The 20,770-nt window shown below is 49.1% G+C and overlaps 1 protein-coding gene and 1 long non-coding RNA gene across 2 annotated transcripts in view; both read right to left on the reverse strand.

The window, feature by feature from the left end:
* nompB (intraflagellar transport protein 88-like protein nompB) overlaps positions 1 to 20,770 on the reverse strand; it is a 169,529-nt gene that overhangs the window by 49,142 nt on the left and 99,617 nt on the right. The window lies entirely within an intron of this gene.
* Positions 17,823 to 19,381, reverse strand: LOC135908097 (uncharacterized). The gene is made up of 3 exons (XR_010566203.2): positions 19,058 to 19,381; positions 18,114 to 18,225; positions 17,823 to 17,902 (listed from the first exon to the last, which is right to left on the reverse strand). It is a non-coding gene; the product is annotated as an uncharacterized lncRNA (long non-coding RNA).

Below are 20,770 nucleotides of genomic sequence, written 5' to 3' on the forward strand. Positions count from 1 at the left end.
AAATTTGTGGGTGGGCCAGCTTAAAATTTGGGGGTGGGCCAACTTGACATTTTGGTGGTAGGCCAACTTGGAATTTTGGTAGTGGGCCAACTAAGAATCTTGGGCCAACCTGAAGTTTGAGCGTGGGACAACTCAAATTTGGTAGTGGGTCAAGTTGAAATTTGGGGCTGGGCTAGCTTAAATATGGGGGTAGGCTTACGCATACTTTGACAACTCCTGTATTCTGCATACTTGTTTGCAGTACGGATCTCTGAATACCCACAACCCTCATAGCATGAATCAACCCCAGTTGATTTGGAGTAGTTTAATAGAAGTGCACTCAAGTGAAACTTTAGCTTAGGTAAATAAACGTAATTGTGTTATTTATTATTCAGACTTAGTTTTTTCAATAAGGACGACGTTTGCTTAACTACTTAATTAATTAACCTTAGTTAAGGTTATGACGAAGATGTTCATATCTGCAATTAATAATTAAGATTACTTAATTACGTCTAACTAATCTCAAGGTACCCTTAATTCTTGATTAGGCTCCGTTGATTGAACCTTAGTGACTTTTGATTAGTCTAATAATTTAACATAACTTGATGGTAATTAGCCTCAGTATTCCTAATCAGCCTCAATTAATCGCCGCTACACTTGACTAATTTTATCCTAATAACTTCATTAGTCTTTATTAACCTTACTTACACTTATACCTCTAAGTACTAAACATGTATAGCCAAATCATAAATCTCGTTAGTCATACGTAGTCATAAGGCATTCTCGTATACACCTCCCTAAGACCTCATGTACACCTATGCATGCAGTGTATCGTGTCACGCTTTACAGACAGAAAAACAAACGGACGGACGGACAAAGTTCCGAGGGAAGGAGCCCTACAATGCTCACGCATTAATATAGGTACGCCAGGAGTACCTAATAACCACTGGGCGCAGGCACGTACCCAGGATTTTTTTTCGGGGGGGGGCCCACCACCTCCATCATCATCATCAGCCTGTTTTATGTCCACTGCAGGACGAAGGCCTCTCCCTGCGATCTCCAATTACCCCTGTCCTGCGCCAACCGATTCCAACTAGCGCCCGCGAATTTCCTAAATTCATCGCTCCCCCTAGTGTTTTGTCGTCCTCGATTACGTTTCCCTTCTCTTGGTACCCATTCTGTAACCCTAATGGTCCAACGGTTATCTAACCGGCGCATTACATGACCTGCCCAGCTACAGTTTTTTCCTCTTTATGTCAATTAGAAGATCGTCTATACCCGTTCGCTCTCTGATCCAAACCACTCTCTTTCTCCCTTAACGTTATGCCTAGCAATCTTCGTTCGATCGCTCTTTGCGCGGTCCTTAACTTGCTCTCAAGTCTGTGCCCCGTATGTCAGCACTGGCAAAATGCACTGATTGCACACCTTACTTTTCAATAATAATGGAAAGCTTCCAGTCAGGAGCTGGCAATGTCTGCCGTATGCGATCCAACCTATTTTTATTCTTCTGTGAATTTCCTTCCTATGATCAGGGTTTCCTGTGATTAATTGACCTATAGGTAAACATACTCCTTCAGAGTTTCTAGTGGCCGACTGGCGATCCTGATATCTTGTTCCTTTGCCCGGCTATTTACCATTATCTTCGTCTTCTGCATATTAATATTCAACCCCACTCTTACACTCTCTCTGTTAAGGTCTCCAATCATTTGCTGTAACTCGTCTGCATTGTTGTTCAATAGAACAATATCATCGGCAAACCGAAGGTTGCTGAGATATTTGCCGTCGATCTTTACTCCTAAGCCTTCCCAGTTTAATAGCTTGAATTCTTCTAAGCGCGCAATGAATAACTTTGGAGAAATTGTGTCTCCCTGTCTGACCCCTTTCTCTATAGGTATCTCCGTGCTTTTCTTTTGTAGAACTAAGGTAGCTGTAGAACCTCTGTAGATATTCTTTCGCGAAGGACGAGTCAGTAAGACGAGAAACTATTTACAGATTATATTTACAAAAACGTTGCAGCGCTGACCGGTTAGATTCACAGCGCGAGCCCAGTTCGTTCTTCCTCTTCTTTTCTGGAGTTATGGCGCCTACGCGCCTCGTTCAAGCAAACAAATACCACACGCATGTAGCAATATTTTCCAAGCTTTTTACGTAAGCGTTCTGTACTCCTTGATTACGTAGTGCCTCTACGATTGCTGGTATCTCTACTGAATCAAATGCCTTTTCGTAATCTATATAAGCCACATAGCGAGGCTTATTGTACTCTGCAGATTTCGCGATAACCTGATTGATGACATGGACGTGATCCAGTGTAAAGTATCTCTTCCTGAAGCCAGCCTGTTCCCTTGGTTGACAAAATCCAGTGTTGCCCTTATTCTATTGGAGATTATTTTGGTTAATATTTTATATAATACTGGGAGCAAGCTAATGGTCCCATAATTGTTCAATTCTTTAACGTCTCCTTTTTTTGTGGATTAGTATAATATCTGCATTCTTCCAGTTTTCTGGGACCCTTGCAGTCGATAGACACTTCGTATAAAGAGCCGCCAGTTTTCCAAGCATTATGTCTCCTCCACCTTTGATTAAATCGACTGTTATTCCACTTTCTCCTCCCGCTCTTCATCGTTTCATGTCTTGCAGGGCCCTTCTGACCTCATCGCTAGTTATAGGAGAGTTTCTGTATCCTGTTCATTACTGTTTCTAAGTGAGCTATCGTGACTCCTCTGGGTGCTGTATACAGGTCAGCTTAGAATTTTTCCGCTGCTTTTACTATATCTTCGAGATTGCTGATGATATTATCCTTCTTATCTTTTAGTGCATACATCATTGTTTGTCCTATGCCAGGTTTCTTTTTACTGATTTCAGGCTGCGTTCATTTTTTACGGCTTCTTCAGTCTTTCTCATGTTATAGTTTCGAATATCAGTTATTTGTTTCGCCTTGTTGATCACTTTTGACAGCTCCGCGAATTGCGTAACGCTCTGCGGCCGCCAGTCCCATACAACCGCGTAGAGCGCAGGACTCTGCGATTCTAGACGTACTGCGCTCACCGCGAAAGGTTAGAAAAACACCCACATAAGCACAGCAGAGAAGTGGCTACGTGAGGCGGTTCCAAACAAGTAATTGTTCTCCACTTCCGGCGGCGTTTTCTCTACTTCCTTTTTAAATAAAAAGATGTTGATCCATAAATATTCTCATAAACAACGGTTAACTTATTTATTATTCGCTTTTGCTTGCAGTTTGGTTGTTACCTTGGCTCTCTCCCTTAGTAGATCGCTTAATTTCTCAACTCCTTGCGATTTTTGTTTCCAGTTGCCAATTTTGCACGAAAAGTGCTATACAATTAGGGAAAAACAGACGAGGTAACGGGTGACAGTCATCTTACTTATGGGTTTAAGGGTTATTGCAGGGTTTCATGATGGACGCTCTTTCACATTATTTTATTTCCCACCTTATCTAACCCATATCAAGTGTATATGGTTCCGGGCATCTGCCAGCGTCGCAGCGAGCCGTAACTCAAGGAAATAATGAAGCAAAGGGATAAGTTAAACGCAATTGGCGTTTTCTCCGGCCGCAACTCGTTCCATGAGAGTACAGACCAGCTGAGTAACAACCGCATCCCTCTCCTGGTCCCAGGACCAGCCTAAACAAAGAAGGTTGAACTAACAAAAGCAACAGCTATGCGCGTGACGGTTGAATAGATGGTGACAATTGAACGCATCTCGAGTTAATCGCGCGGGTGCGGAATCTATGAGAAAACTGTCCTTCACATTACAAAAGATGCCGATAACTACCGCCATCTAAAAGGAGTGAAAAAGGCAGCATAATGCTGACCGATGAACAGCTGCCAAGTCTCAACATTGATCTGGCGGCGCTTTAGGAATGTGTGAGGAGTGGTGGCGTGGGCGGGGAGGGGGGGGGGTATGCCACTTGATTTCGGGGGGGGGCCCGGGCCCCCCCGGGCCCCCCCCTGGGTACGTGCCTGACTGGGCGTATGTTGGCGCTTCCACGTTTCCAGTGCGCTTGTGTATCCAACGCGGTTTGCTAGCAGCAGGCATTGCGCTGCAGGCCCCGCTCCTTGCGCAATAGTCATGTGAGGAGTGTGTGATATATAGAAGTTCATGACCACGCACTTTGCATGGGTTAGCCGTAATGACACTACTCCTGTGATCATCGTTGGAGACATCCATGTAGACATACTATTAGTAAATGATGAAAATAAATACAGGTAACACAACCTTGTGTGATGTGCTCCTCAAGGGCTCATTTCTTTTTTTTTTTTTTACAACGACAACAGTTGAAGCCCACAGACTCGACGATGGTTCGAGAATGACTTTTGTAGGGATCTTATCCCCCTCTCGTTGCATAACTTGGCGCTCGCTCTATGACATGTCGTAGAGCCATCTGTGAATAGGTGTGGCATCGCTGGTACGTATGCGATGCTTCACAAGTGAAGTTTGGCCCAAAGGAGGACCGGGAAAATCAAAACGTCGGAGTAAGAGGCAAGCAGACGGAGGAGGTCATGTACTTGTGAGGGCGGAAGGTCCGGGGCGATCATCTCGGTGGTGTCGCTGTGCAGTGGCGGCGACGTCGCAGCGCGCAAATTAGGCGCAGTCGAATGGATGATGGAAGACGGATTAGGCGAGAGCGACGAAATTGGGTACTCCTGTGATGGCGACAGTGTGGCGAAGGATATGCCTTGGGTGTGTACTTGTAGATAGAATCCGAAATTCTGCCGCTGAAGACAAATTTTGTTGGCACCGACACTCACAACGGTGTGGAGTAAAGACACGCTGTGCGACAGTAAGACACCAGCAGAGAGAGTGACTACATAGTCGCCATCCGGTACATAGGCGCTGGGCACACCATTGATACAGGTTCATGCTTGCAGTGGCAGCCGAACGAAGTTAACACAACAGAGCTGAATGCGCACTGTGTCAGGAAAGGCAATAAACTTAAGCAGGTCAAGTTGTACGACACCAGCCGAGCAGTCAATTATATCTGATTGTTCGGACAAGAAATCGAGGCCGAGGATGACGGCGTGAGGGCAGTGTTCAAGTACGTGAAAATAAACAGAGGTGTGGCGCAGAGAGCAGGCGGTTGCGGCGCCAAGGACGCGGTGAAAGCTGTGGCCTCATCCGTCGTCGCTGTAGGACGGCAAAGGACAACTCCGCAGCGGCGTTCCATCGTGCGCCGAATCTCGACACCTCTACCGAAGTGATGAAGGTAGAGATAGAAATTATTGAAAACGTATTCACTATTTACGCGCTAGCTTGGGCACAGCCAGTATTGCGGATGGTCTAGCTCAGCAACACTGCGCCATCTTCGCAGCCACCGCCGTGGTGGCTTAGCGGCTCTGGTGTTGCGCTGCCAAGCACGAGGTCGTGGATTGAAATCCCGTCCGCGAGAAGCGCATATCGATGGGGGCGAAACGCAAGAACACCCGTGGTCCCGTGCACAGGGAGCACGTTAAAGATCCCCTGTTGGTCGAAATTAATCCGGAGTCCCCAACTACGGTGTGCCTCATAATTAGATGGTGGTTTTGGCACGTCAAACCCCAGAATTCAATTATTTGTCCCATTGATGATCGTCGTCTTCATCGGTCGTTCTGCTCGCGTGTGTGTGAAGTGATTTTTGGAAAGGAAACGGAAGAGATGAGTGCAGCGCCGTAACTATCTCTCACAGGAGGACACCTCAACAGCACTGCACGGGGAAGGGGGAATGGGAAGAAAAGGATGAAGGAGAGAAAGACTGGACGAACGTGGCAAGGGGGAAAAAATAATGTGAGTGCGGGGCTAACAGCCGCGCTCTCAAGTGCGTCGCATTGCAGTAGTCTAGCAGTGCCGAAAGAGCGTGCTTCGCGATGGACGAGTGGGCTGCAGGGAATAGCAGCGCGGCCGCCGTATCGTAAGCCAGTCCCAGTCGCCGATAGACTGTTATTTGATCCGCACCGATGGCACCGGCTGTTGGAATCTCAGCGCTGCCACCAGCTGTTGGAACCTCAGTGCTGACACCCGTTGTTGCACCCGGACCGTTGGCGCCCGTTGTTGCAAATGGGTCGCAAGCCCCAAGGGTAGCGTTGGCCTGGCGGCCTGGGGCACACTGGAAGCATCCGAAGGTCCCAGCAAAGCATGAGGCGACTGCTAACAGAACAGCTTGTTTATTCTAGCATCGCAAAGAGCGGGCGGTCAGGTCGACCGAAGTAGAGAGACGGGAGAGCACGTTACTCAACAGAAGAAATCGGAGCCTCTCTCCTGGCGTCCGGGGGCAGCTGCTCTTATACTCTTGGCGTCGCGGGCAAGAAGGAAGGTCACGGGACGACAACACGTGACAGCGGCGACGGACGGACTGAGAGACACGTTGGGACAAGGAGGTGACGCATCAGCCGGGCCGGCGCCGGTCAGACCTCCTCGCTTCACACTGGGGGAGCTCCTCTCCCCGGCTGCCGCGCTTTGACAAGCGTGGGCACACACACACACACGCACACACAAAGATACGTGGCACTGAACATGCCGGGACGCGCTCGGCGGGGATGCGTCGCGGCCGCTCAGAACGGGCCAAAATGTCCGCCGCTTTGAACGAAGCCCCGACGTCCGTTGCATCCGCGCCGGCCATATCGCGCGTCGTAGGCGAAACGTAACAGACCGCCCCGCCGGGGGAGGGAGATCCCGATGGTCAGGGGACTGCATCCGCTGTCCGGAGGGATGTCGCTCGATGATGCTCATAACCGAAGTCGGTCGTCCCTCGGCGTTTCTTGAGCGCAGCGCACCGAGAAGGCCTCGTTCTCACGTTCAGGTTCACACAGGACACTGCAAAGTGACTTCAGGAGAGTTGCCATTTTTGTTCTCTTTCCCAGCAAGCGTTAGAATTGCGCCGAAACTCAGCCGCTCAGTCAGCAAGCACGGCACAACCCTCACTAAGCCATGCCAGGCTCTTTCCCCTTTTTTACTACTGCCTAGTTCCTGACAGTAGTCTATAGCAGCACTCAGAACGCGTCCACAAATCGGAAAATTGCACTAGAAAGCACATCATCACTTTGAAACACTACACAAAAGCAATATGTTAAAAATCCTGCCTCAGGAAGAAAAACATCAATAACAAACAATTTTGAGGCTGATTCCCACGTTAGGGGCTTCGACTTAAGCCATCGGCGTTACCGTTGAGACTCCCCTTTTTGTAACGCACCTCAAAGGAATATTGTTGCAAAGCGAGGCTCCAGCGCAGGAGGCGGCCATTTTTGGGAGAGATGGTCTGCAGCCATTGGAGAGGGCAGTGATCCGTCTCAATGATAAACCTCGAGCCGGCTAGGTAGCATGACAATTTCTGAACGGCCCACACGAGACACGCACACTCTTTCTCGGTGGCGCTGTACGCCTGCTCACGACTGGTCAGCTTACGACTAGCATACAGGACGGGGTGTTCTACTTCTCCATTTTCCCGTTGGCACAGTGCAATGCCCATGCCTCGCTCACTAGCATCGCACTGAACAACGAACCCTTTGGTGTAGTCGGGCGATCGTAGCACAGGCTGGCTTGTTAGGGCGCTCTTTAGGGCGCTAAAAGCTCTTTCCTTTGTCTCGTCCCAGACGACTGTTTGCGGCTCTGTCTTAGAGCATCCGTCAGGGGAGCCGCGATATCAGAGTACCTGGGGATGTACCTCTGATAGTAGCCGGCGACACCTAAGAACGACCGAATATCGGTCTTCGTGCGCGGTTGCGGAAAGTCTCGCACAGCGGCCACCTTTATTTCAGACGGGCGGCGACGACCCCGACCAATCACGTGACCAAGGTAGACAACCTCGGCCTGTGCTAACTGGCACTTGGGAGCCTTGACTGTCAAGCCCGCTTCGCGCAGGCGGGTTAGCACTGCCCGCAAGTGTGCCATATGCTCAGACCAGGATGCGGAGAATATCGCTACGTCGTCTAAACACGGTAAAGCGAATTCTTGCTGTCCCCGCAACACTTTATCCATGAGGCTTGAAAAACAGTATGGCGCGTTCTTCCAACCAAAACTCAACACTTTAGGACGGAATGTTCCCATTGGTGAAATGAACGCCGCATACCTACTAGCCTCTTCTGTAAGTGGAACCTGCCAATAACCCCTGACAAGATCTAGGGTGGAAATAAACTGAGCGCTACTAACTTTCTCAAGGCGCTCCTCGATGTTAGGGATCGGATAAATTTGATCTTTAGTTATGGAATTTAGCCTGCGGTAGTCGACACAAGGACGAGGTTCCTTGCCCGGTACCTCAACTAAAATCAAAGGGGAGGTATAATCACTCTCACCCGCCTCAATAACACCGAGCTGTAGCATCTTCTTTACCTCAGCCTCCATAATATCGTGCTGGAGGGGTGACACCCGGTACGCCTTGGATCGTACTGGCTCTGGGGAGGTAAGTTCTATATCATGGGTAAGGACAGAAGTCCTACCAGGCCTCTCAGAGAACTGACCTTGAAACTCTTGTAAGAGCTGGTGTAGTTCGGTTTTCTGCTCAGGCGACAGCGGTGCTTTACTGATTAAGTCACTAATGACTTGATCGGTGTCTTCCCTGTTCCTCACTGAGCCTAGTCCCGGAAGCTCGACCGGAAGCTCTTCGGGAGCGTTTCCCATCATACACACTACTGCTTCCCGTTGCTTATAAGGTTTGAGCAGATTACAGTGGTAAACTTGCTGTGCTTTCCGTTTTCCTGGCAGACTCACCACGTAGTTAACGTCCGACAGTTTTTGAACAATTCGTGCTGGGCCCTCCCACTGCACGTCGAGCTTGTTCTTTAGCGATGGGCGTAATATCATGACCTCATCGCCCACCTCAAAACGACGGGCCCTGGCTGTCCGATCATAATAAACTTTGGCCCTCTGCTGGGCCTTTGTCATTGCTTCACCTGACAATTCCTGTGCCCTTCTTAAGCGTTCGAGGAGCTTAAGCACGTACTCCACCACGACTGGGTCGTCGCCCCTGCCTTCCCACGTTTCTCGAAGCATGCGAAGCGGAGACCGCAGCGAGCGACCGTATACCAGCTCAGCTGGCGAAAACCCCGTAGCCGCATGCGGCGCGGTCCGTAATGCAAACATCACCCCAGGCAGACACAGCTCCCAGTCAGTTTGATGTTCAAAACACAATGCTCTCAACACGCGCTTCATGACGGAGTGGAGCTTCTCAACGGAATTCGACTGGTGGTGGTGCACTGAGCTGTGTAACAGCTTTACCCCGCACCTTTCGAGAAAGGCTGTCGTCAAAGCGCTAGTAAACACTGTGCCCTGATCTGATTGGATTTCCGCAGGAAAACCAACTCGCGCAAATATGGACAGTAGCGCATTGACTATCTCAACTGAGCTGAGTTCTTTAAGCGGCACTGCTTCAGGGAACTTTGTCGCTGGGCAGATCACAGTCAAAATGTGTCTGTACCCCGTGGCTGTTACCGGCAGAGGTCCCACTGTATCAATAACGAGCCGTCTAAAAGGCTCCGTAATGATAGGTACCAACTTCAACGGCGCCCTCGATTTGTCCCCTGGTTTGCCCACACGCTGACAGGTGTCGCATGTCTTCACAAAGTGGTCTGCGTCCCGAAAACACCCTGGCCAATAGTACTCTTGCAAGAGACGGTCCTTAGTTTTCTTAACTCCTAGGTGTCCGGACCACGAACCCCCTTGCGACAAGCGCAACAGATCCTGACGATAGCACTGAGGCACGATCAGCTGATCGAACTCCACTCCCCTGCGGTCTACATACTTCCGGTACAGGACCCCACCTCTTTCCACAAAGCGAGCATTTTTCTTGGCGATACCTTCCTTGACAATGCAGCGTATGTTTTCTAGGCTGCCATCCTTCTTTTGCTCGGCTATCAAAGCCGACCGGCTGACTTTTAGCAACCTATTAAGTCCGTCTGACGTAGGCGCGATGAGCAAATCTTCAGATAGCTCTTCTAACTTTCCCGTGTCGGGCATTTCCTCTCCAGTATCTGGTGCCTTTAACGCTGCAGGCTCAATTTTATTCAGTTCGGGCGTGCTCTGAATATCAGCTTGCTGCGCCTCTGACCCTTTCTCATCGTTCGACAACGTCGGCCCCGCAACTACCGCCTTTGCAGCGAGCTCCCGAACCTTCGATCTGGTTAAGGCCTGAACGCTAGCCTCACCAAACAAAAGCCCCTTCTCACGCAGGAGGTGATCGGACCTGTTCGAAAATAGGTACGGGTACTGGGCGGGCAGCATAGATGACACTGCCGCCTCCGTCTCAAGTGCTCCGAAAGGACCTTCAATAAGCACTTTTGCTACGGGCAGACACACGCTATGAGCTTCCACGGCTTGCTTAATCCATGCGCACTCGCCCGTGAACATATCGGGTTCTACGTAAGAGGGGTGAACTACATCCATTGTAGCTGCGGAATCGCGAAGCACTCGGCACTCTTTCCCGTTCACGAGGAGGTCGCGCATGTAAGGCTCGAGAAGCTTCATCTTCTCGTCAGTGCTGCATAATGACAAAAACACGACTTTTGTTTTTGTTTCTGGACACTGCGCCGAAAAGTGACCCGGCTTCTGACACGTATAACAAACGCGCGCTTGCCTCGCCTCGAACCGCTTTCTGCGTTCGGCTTCGGTTGCCGCCGTCTCCTTAAGTTCGGTCGGACTGCTTTCACTCGCATCCGCACTACGTGTGTCCCCCTTTGCTCTCATGGGCGTGAACTTCGGCCTCTCAAACTTGGAGCCAAATTCACCCTTTTGACCGTCCTTAGCTCCGCGAGCCCGACGCGTCACAAACTCTTCGGCTAGCTCAGCAGCTCTAGCCACCGTACTAACGTCTGGCCTGTCCAAGACCCAGTACCGCACGTTCTCAGGTAACCGACTATAAAACTGTTCCAGCCCGAAACACTGCAGAACTTTCTCGTGGTCACCAAACGCTTTCTCTTCTTTGAGCCACTCCTGCATGTTTGACATAAGCCTGTAGGCAAACTCTGTATACGACTCACTTTTGCCTTTCTCATTTTCTCGAAACTTCCGACGGAACGCCTCCGCTGACAGCCTGTACTTTTTTAGCAGACTCGATTTCACTTTGTCGAAATCCTCTGCCTCCTCTCTCTCCAAGCGAGCGACTACGTCGGCCGCCTCGCCGGGTAACAAAGTGAGCAAGCGCTGTGGCCACGTTTCCCGAGAGAACCCCTGCTTCTCGCACGTTCGCTCAAAGTTGACCAGGAACAAACCAATGTCCTCTCCAAGCTTAAACGGCCGCATCAGGTCAGTCATTTTAAACGATACTCGTTCTCCTGCACCGTGTGCCTGACTTCCATTACGAGCGCGTTCCATCTCTATCTCGAGACGCTTCATTTCCAAAGCGTGTTGACGGTCGCGCTCTTGTCTTATTGCCGTCTCCCTCTCCTCAATGGTCTCAAGGCAATCCGAAAGCTCGTCATCCTCAGCTTCTAACTCAAGAATAGCCCTTAGCAGTTCTGGTTTTCTGAGTTTGTCTGAGACATCCAGACCCAACTCTCTTGCAAGCTCCAACAATTTCGGTTTGCGCAACGACTTCAAATCCATGGCTGCTCTGAATGCTGCTTTCTCTACTGCCTACTATTGTCTTGCCGCAAACTAACCCGGCAGCAACGACAACCACAATTACCAGCTCTGTTTCTGACACTAACAAAAGCCTGGCAAAACTGAGAAGAAGAAAGTCCCGCACTCACCAAACCTCGCAGCCAAGAATTCAGCGCAGTCGTTCCGCTGCAGGCAACCAGTCATCACACAGGGCTCGTTGCACTGCTCCCGGATGGTCGTTGTGCTGCTCAGCATACAGTCAACCGCATATCTTCGCTGCTGGCCTCCGTTGTCGCGATCTCACCGCTGGCAACCAGCTATTTGATCCGCACCGATGGCACCGGCTGTTGGAATCTCAGTGCTGCCACCAGCTGTTGGAACCTCAGTGCTGACACCCGTTGTTGCACCCGGACCGTTGGCGCCCGTTGTTGCAAATGGGTCGCAAGCCCCAAGGGTAGCGTTGGCCTGGCGGCCTGGGGCACACTGGAAGCATCCGAAGGTCCCAGCAAAGCATGAGGCGACTGCTAACAGAACAACTTGTTTATTCTAGCATCGCAAAGAGCGGGCGGTCAGGTCGACCGAAGTAGAGAGACGGGAGAGCACGTTACTCAACAGAAGAAATCGGAGCCTCTCTCCTGGCGTCCGGGGGCAGCTGCTCTTATACTCTTGGCGTCGCGGGCAAGAAGGAAGGTCACGGGACGACACCACGTGACAGCGGCGACGGACGGACTGAGAGACACGTTGGGACAAGGAGGTGACGCATCAGCCGGGCCGGCGCCGGTCAGACCTCCTCGCTTCACACTGGGGGAGCTCCTCTCCCCGGCTGCCGCGCTTTGACAAGCGTGGGCACACACACACACACGCACACACAAAGACACGTGGCACTGAATATGCCGGGACGCGCTTGGCGGGGATGCGTCGCGGCCGCTCCGAACGGGCCAAAATGTCCGCCGCTTTGAACGAAGCCCCGACGTCCGTTGCATCCGCGCCGGCCATATCGCGCGTCGTAGGCGAAACGTAACACTGTACACAAGTCGGTGCGCTCCACATCGAAGGCAGGGCAGCGAAGTAGCAAGTGGTCGAGCGTCTCCAAATCGGCGCAGTTGCTGCACGCGGAGTCGCCAATTCTCTGCAGCCTGTGTGTTCTAGCAGCCGTCCTGTAGCAGCCGACGCGCAGGCGAAGCAGGAAAGAGCGGTCCGCCCGGGAGAAGCCCACGCGGGGGAGGAGCCGAAGTGACGCACCCGCGGCGACGCGCTGGTCCGGGTGCTGCGCACGGAGCGTTCGCAGAATGGTTGCTTTGGCCACGTCGAAGCCGCTGACCGAGGTAGCGAAGGGGAAGCGCAGGGAGTGAGCCTGCTTTGCGAGAGCGTCCGCGGCTTCGTTCCCTAGCAGGCCGATGTGCGCTGGAACCCAGTGCAACGCCAAATCGCAGCCCTGGCTGACGAGATGGCGGAGCTTTGAGCCGACGCGCTGCACCAACGGAGGTCCAAGGTAATCCTTCGCCAGCATACACAGTGCCGCGCGCGAGTCCGAAATGATCGCGGCAGAAACAACACTAGCACCGTGACTATACGACTTTCTGGTATGGTTGTGTTCGTACATCGTTTAGCGTACATGCAATAAAGTTCAGTGGGGACAAGCAGCACGGAATGAACGGCGGAGATTCTCGATTGAGCAGCTTCTACACGCCTACACTACGGAAAGCGCTTCTCAAAGTCGTTTCGAAGCCTGTGCGTTCTCGCGGACTCAGAGTGGTAACAATTGTCTTCCGTCGCCAGCACACAAGGGGACGAGCGGCCTGCTGAATGAGCTCTAAATACCACGCCTACGTGTCGCTGCCAGCCACGGGTATTGTAACCGTGACGACCTTCTCTCTTTCCTCTTTATGGCTTCCTTCCATTTTTGGCACAGTCCTGAGATCCCTAGATAAAACAAGTTTACGCGGTCCCTAAAGACGACGTCAAGGAGAGGAATTGCTAAACAGCGGCAGAAAACAACTCTCTTGCTCTCCACAACCAATCTTTCTTTGTGGTTCGAGCGCAATGTCGACGCTGCATGGAACGCTGCGTGGCGCGCAAGCAAAGTTCGGTCCGAGGCAGACCGTTAAGCAGCATTGGAAGCGACGCGACCTTAGCGTACCTTCATCTGCAAGCCCACTGCTTGGGCATGCGTATGAAGACTTCTTACGGGACATAATAGAATTTTGATTACTTCTCTGCGGTTATAGAACGGTCATTGTATGCTTTCCTTGTGATCACGAAAATTTTAAGTTGCGTGAAACTTCCCCGGAAGTTTCATATAGGGACAGCAGGTGGCACGAGAGGCTCTGGCGTAAGTAGAAGGGGCTGATGAGGCATGTGTATGCTGCAGCAAATATGCGGAGACCACTCAGCACTTCCTCATAGAATGCGAAGAGATTCCCCCACTGAAACCCGTAAGTAACTACTATTTCCGGAAGCACTCACATTTAAAGTAGACGGAAGCACACGGCGGTGAGATGTCGCGATTATGCAAGAGATGTTTAGAGTATTGGTAGAAAAAAAAATGGCTGTGGCTTAGGTAAGGTTAAGCCCAGGATGCGAAGCATACTAGCCTTTATTTTAGTTGTTGAACCACTGTTTAGCCTGGTGAACTGCTGTTGCTTGGCTATATTTGGTTCAGCTAGACGAAGAAACAACTCATGCATTACTTCTTCGCCTTCAAGAGTGGAACGCGACAGCGTTCCCGTCGACCCGCCAAGGGGTGTAAGACAATGGGCTACAGGGCAGCGACTACGCGCCCCGCATTGGACGCGGTGAGCGTCGAGCAAAGCAGCGTTCGGCGCGGCAACGAAATGTGCGCCTGAGCAAGAGACGCACGCCTTAGAAACAGCTCGTTTCTTAGGCAACACCGCATTCACTAGAGGCGCTTTTGTACCGCTTTGAAGCATCGTACTCGTGGCTCAATGGTAGCGTCTCCGTCCCACACTCCGGAGACCCTGGTTCGATTCCCACCCAGCCCGTCTTGCAAGAGTTGAGCCAAAGCCACTTCTCCTCTGTCGTGACGTCACGGTGTCACGTGGTTTCAAGGCGACACCCATAGAATAAAGAACAACTTTAGAGAAGGGAAACTGTACCTTCCACAGTGGTTCGAAAATAAGAAGCGGCAGCGCATGGAACTTAGTGGGGGACCCGACAGATGGCGCTACCTAAACAGGAAGCGGAAATGCTTTTTTTTTAGTACACTATTCAATATGGCCGCTTTACACCGGTGGCGTACGCTGGGTACGCCATATGGGTACGCGCCGTGTTCGCCTCGCTGGCTTTGCGGCATGGCTCAGCTGCCGCGTTTTAATGGCCAGGAGACTAAAGAGCCTCTACTGACGCCCATACAAACAAGCCACAAGTGAGTGAACAGGACGTGCGACTTTATTGGCAGAATAAAACCAGTGCACCTTCTCATACAAGATCAGAAATAAAATTTGCATGTCGAGATGCGCTGAAACCATTAACGCGAGCTCGTAAACTGCTCACTTTCGTCGCCGCACATGGCGATCTGGTAACGAGCGACAATCAGTAGCGCAAGCAAATTGGGCAGTGCACCACCAGTTTGCATTGACAGTCGCCGTAACTTGCATTGCGAAGCAATCGGGTGACGCAAGGCATCTGCTGCCGCAACCAACACAGCGACATGGACTAAACGGCATTTTAGCGTTCCCGCCTTTCCAACCTGCACGTTTCTTTTTGTTCTTTCGGGGGCCGCTAATGTGTAACTCATAGTTGGTGCCCCACATTCTCCATGTGGGCATCACCATTTTGCAGCCACTTTTGCAGGCCTTTCCACCCATGTGGCTATCAACTTCGGACCATGTAATAACGTGTGCTGTCTCCGCTCACGCCACATCACGGCCGATGGAGGCCCACAAGCATAATTGGCCGGCGGCTGCAGCAAGAAATGTCGAATGGGGAGAGCACCAATTACGGTGCATGTAAATTGGGAGTCTTTGTCGCTGTGTGGACTGCAGGAGCAGATGGTTACCTCGGGAGACTGTTGCCCATGCAGCTAACCAGGTCGCCACATCGAAGAAACATAACACGGCGACCATTATCATATTAGACTCTGCATTCAATCACCGCATAAGGTTAAGACAATACACTGTACATTGGCTAAGATCCACATGACAACAGTGGGCATTCACGCACTACAAGTTGCATACAGCACATTCAGCTATCCGACTTCAGGCACAGTGCTTGCCTACGTCGCACATGGTGGTCTAGTAACGAGTGACAACCAGTAGCACAAGCAGATTGGACAGTGCCCCACCTGTTTGCAATGACAGTCACCGTAACTTGCACTGCGAATCAATCGGGTGACGCAGGCACCTGGTGCCATAGCCAACACAGCGACATGAACTACCCGGCATCCTAGTGTTACCTCCTTTCCTACATGCACGTTTCTTTTTGTTCTTTCAGTGGCCACTAATGTGTCGCTCACACTTGGTGCCCCACCTGCTCTCAATATGGATGTGGTCTGTTTGGTGGGAATCGCCAATTCGCAGCCACTTTTACAGGCCTTTCCACCCATGTGGATATCAACTTCATACACTTCAAACCATGTAATCATGTATGATAGTCTCTGTTCACGCCAAATCATGTACAAAGAAGGCCACAAGCACACTTTACCCATGGCTGCAGCAGGAAAGGACAAACAGGGAGCACCAATCACAGTACATGTAAACAGGGAGTTTGTGTCACTGTGTGGACTGCAGGAGCAGGTGCTTACCTCGAGAGGCCGTTGGCCAATACAACTAAACAGGCTGCCACATCCCAGAAATGTAACACGGCAACCATGACCAAGTGGGACAACATTGAAACAAGATGTAATCAAATCACTTCAGCATACTCTAACATAACGCTCAATCTATACATTGGCACTATGCATTGGCTGCGATCTACATGACAACAGTGAGCATACACGCACATGGGCTGCTTGCGGCACATTCAACCGTCCGACTGTAGGCATAGTGCTTGCCTTCGTCGCACACTGCAGTCTGGTAACAAGCAACAACCAGCAGCACAAGCAGATTGGACAGTGTGTCCCACGTGTTTGCACCGACAGTTGGCGTTGAATATGAGCAACTTGCATTGCGAAACAATCGGGTGACGCAAGCATCTGCTGCCACAGCCAACAGCGACATGGAGTGCCCGGCATTTTAGCGTTACCGCCTTTCCAACCTGCATGTTTCTTTTAGTTCTTTTGCATGCCACTAATGTATAACTCACACTTGGTCCGCCACATTCTCTATATATGGACATGGTCGGTTTTGTGGACATAACTATTTTGCAGGCCTTTCCACAAATTTGGATATCAACTTCATACACTTACAACCATGTAATTATGTATGAGAGTCTCCGTTGACGCCAAATCATGGCTGAGGAAGGCCACAAGCAAAATTTGCACACGGCAGCAGCAGGAAAGGACGGAACGGGGAGCACCAACCACGGTGCGTGTAAATTCGCAGTCTATGTCACTGTGCAGACTGTAGGAGCAGGTGCTTGCCTCGAGAGACTGTTTCCCAATGCAACTGACCAGGCTCCCACATATGAGAAACGTAACACGGTGACAAGTACCAAGTCACACAGCGCCGAAACCATATTCTGCAATCAATCTCTTCAATGTAGCTTGCACAAAAACACAGGCTGTCGAGCAAGAATAGCAATCCTGAATGAGGCTAGGAATTCAATATGGGAATGAGAAAGCTTGCATTCAAGAAAGAAGCCACTCTACCTTGCAAGCACTGAAAGCCAAAAACATTAACAAAAGTTAAATGCTACATAGCACACAGTGTAAAGGTTAATGCAAGACACACACCAATGCCGCATCAGCTATTTCAGGAGAGGAATTGCACATGGCAACATACACTAGAAAGAACTGCTACACATATGTTATGCTACTAGACAGTGACTGGCATTAAGTATGAGCAAAGAATCGGTTGACCTTTAATGTTTGTATGAGGAATAGGGATGATCTCTAACAAAAGTGTGGAATGAAGAAGCGTGCATTCATTGAAACAAAATTATACTTGGCAGGAATTGGCAAGGCCAGGGAGCTCCCTAAGGAAGGGCAAGCTGACAGAACACTCTTAGCCAGCGTCGTCTGTGCTTGTTCAGAGGTTGCAGGTACATCTGAAGACAAATAATTTTTGTTGTTGAGGTACCTGGATGACTCGGCCAATATCCGTGCTGGTGGAATGATGGCGTAGGCTCTTTTCACTCTTGAAACACTCGTCCGTATACTTGATATCTCATCCAAATAATTCTGGAATGGCTTCTTTGTCCGTGGTCTTGTGAATTCAGCTCCAGCCCCTTCCTGTTGGTGTAGATGGGGGCTCCCATGATGACCAAGATGTACTTGGCACAGACTCTGTTGGGGCAGAACAATGACACATGAGATACAGCAGAGATTATCCAAACTCATGTAGTGTTTTCTTTTATGTTTGAACTAATTATGCTGAACTGTAAACATGAACAAATGTTCATATCGTCTGCTACAAACAAATGACACGTATCTCAAGACTAGCAAGCCAATACAGCATATATCAGGCATATTTATTTCTGAACCAGGTGTTGTTTACCTTGTAGTAGCAGCCAAAGTCCACACAATGACCTTGTTGTAGCAGGCAGCAGCTTCTGTTTAGTGCATGGAGTGTGTTGCTTTATACTGGTGCCATCCTCATTACTGCATGTCTGGAACAGAAATTTTGACTGCATCAGAAATTGAATAAGCACAATTTTGCAATATAAAATGCGAAAAGGTGCAACATATACATTGCAATGGTTTGTGACTACAGAACACATGCAAATGTACACTGTTTGTTCTAGGGTGCTTAAGCAGCATGGTAAATAAATATGGTTACTCTCCGTAAAATCGATGTCTGCGTAACTACAATGCATGTCAACAGCTTAAGTATTATTAAGATCACAAATAAGAACATTTGTGCGCTCGTTTATACACTAGAAGAGATCACACTGCTGATTTCACAAGCAAATAGATGAAAGACGTGAAGATATATATATTAGAATTGATGCATTCTTTTTGTGCATGAACGTGATGCACCGCTTCACTACTGCAAAAATAGATGTCCTGAGGTAAGCCAAACTGAACAGCAAGAACATTTGGAACCAACAGGTACGAAATATGGGTGAATTATCATGTGTGCAACTGTTTAATACATTAAATTCAAGCTTCAGTTTATCAAAAGGTTATTCGGTTCTGTGAACGAAAGAAGTTGCCGGCGGACTCGAAAAAATATATATATATTGATAAGGCAACTCAGTCACTTATGGCTACGGCTAAAATGAGATGAAAAATGTGACGCGCGTTCCGATATCGTTTCTCTTTCGTGAATGTGTGCATAATGATGGCCTCGCAACTGAAAGTTTATTTCGGAAACAGCAACGGAGGGTCCTGACTGCCCTTATGTAATGCAGCATCTAGTTCGTTAACTTACCTCCGCCTGTAAGTTAACGAGACGAATAAATTACATAGCGATTGAAGCAGTGATGTTAAACGACTCACCGGTATTGCTGTCCCCAGACGCAGCAGGACCCGGCTCCCATTTCGATGCAGACGTGTTCCACATGGCTCACGACTGAAACCTAGCTTTCAGGCTTACACCCCAAGTTAAATAACGCGAGATATCGAAGCGCAATAAACTGGTGTTAGCACAAAATAACCAACCAATGTACGAACCAAGGAATCCGTACCTGCCGTGCACGCGAACATACCGGTAAAAATTTTAAATCCAGGCCAGAGGTCACGTGGGAGGTCGATGATGCTGAACGCTATTTTGCGTTTAAAATGACAAAAAACAACAAAGTTGGTAATGAAAAGTACAATGTAAAATTAGGAAATATACTTTTGTAGTCTTTATCATGCAATAAAAACGCTTCGTTTACTGTTGAAGAAAGTTTGTAGGTTCAAATTGCGCTTACTACGGCGCCTCTAGCGGGAGATAATGCGCTCAACGGGGAACCTTTTTAATTGGCGTACTATGCCTGTTTCTTTAGCAGCGCCGCGCGGTCGATTTTTTCGCCCTCTGTGGCCATTTGTTGAACTTGAGAGTGTGCCACCCCTGGCGACACCGCCGCGCCTGAGGAGCTGGGTTGAGCTCTCGTAATATGCTTCGCATAAAAACAGAGAAGAGACTGATACGGCCGGATCCGTTACAGGCATAGGTAGCAGTACAAGGTAGGTAAGTCTTGAGGAAGACAAAAAGGATTAAGGATATGAATATAAAAATGCTAGAATGAAAAACATGTGTAGCATACCTGATTAAATAAAGCAGGATTGGTTACTATTTGTCACTGCCCTGTTTCAAAACGCCAATGAATCATCATCATCGGGTTTCAATCTGCAACGCCAGATGGCCGAGCTGCGCGATCAAATCTCTAAACTAGAAAGGCACTTATCCCACATGTATTTGAGTATGTTTGCAGAGTTATCATGCAACAGCAAGTTTTTGTAACGTGCACAGTATTTAGCGAACGATGTGTTTATGCTTAAATTATATATGGAAGCGTTGTGCTGATTACGTGCCCATTCCCCTCGTACAATATGTTTCGGTCAGCTGTTTCTATGTGCACTATTATCTGGCTAGATAGATAAGGTAGCTATATTTGGCTAGTTTAGTAAGTCAGTCTTTAGTTGAGTAGTTAGTTAAGTAAGTTAAATTTTCTTAGTTGTTTGACTAGTTTATTTATTTATTTATTTATTTATTTATTTATTTATTTATTTATTTATTTATTCGTTTGGTTGTTTGTATTACGCTCAAGACCAGGAGCATTGCAGTGGGGAGTGGTGTAAAGAGTTTCAAAATGTTGCAAGAATGTAGTATGTTACCACAAAATGAAGATATAGCTATTGCTCCTCGTATGGAAGGTTATCCAAGGCACAAACAAAATGAACATAGTTAGGTCAGAGAAGCTAGACATTGAGAATTCGTAGTGAGTGCAAAAATAATTGCTGCTTATGCAATGTAAGCTAGTGCTAGTTTAAATGCATTATTGTCGGTAATAGTAACGATGTCTGTAGGAAGGTGGTACCATTCCCGAGATGTTCGCGAAAGGAATGTAAAAAAAAAGACTTTTGGTGTAGCAAGATACAATGCCTACTTTGAGGCGGTGCGATGAGAAGCATACTGAGGTTGAGTAACTAAATCATTTCATAGAAGAGCGTAATAGCATAATTTACGAAACAAATGTAGACGGGATATTTTTCAGCGAGGAGCTT

The sequence above is a fragment of the Dermacentor albipictus genome, chromosome 5 (assembly GCF_038994185.2).
Source record: "Dermacentor albipictus isolate Rhodes 1998 colony chromosome 5, USDA_Dalb.pri_finalv2, whole genome shotgun sequence".
NCBI classification, from domain to species: Eukaryota; Metazoa; Arthropoda; class Arachnida; order Ixodida; family Ixodidae; genus Dermacentor; species Dermacentor albipictus.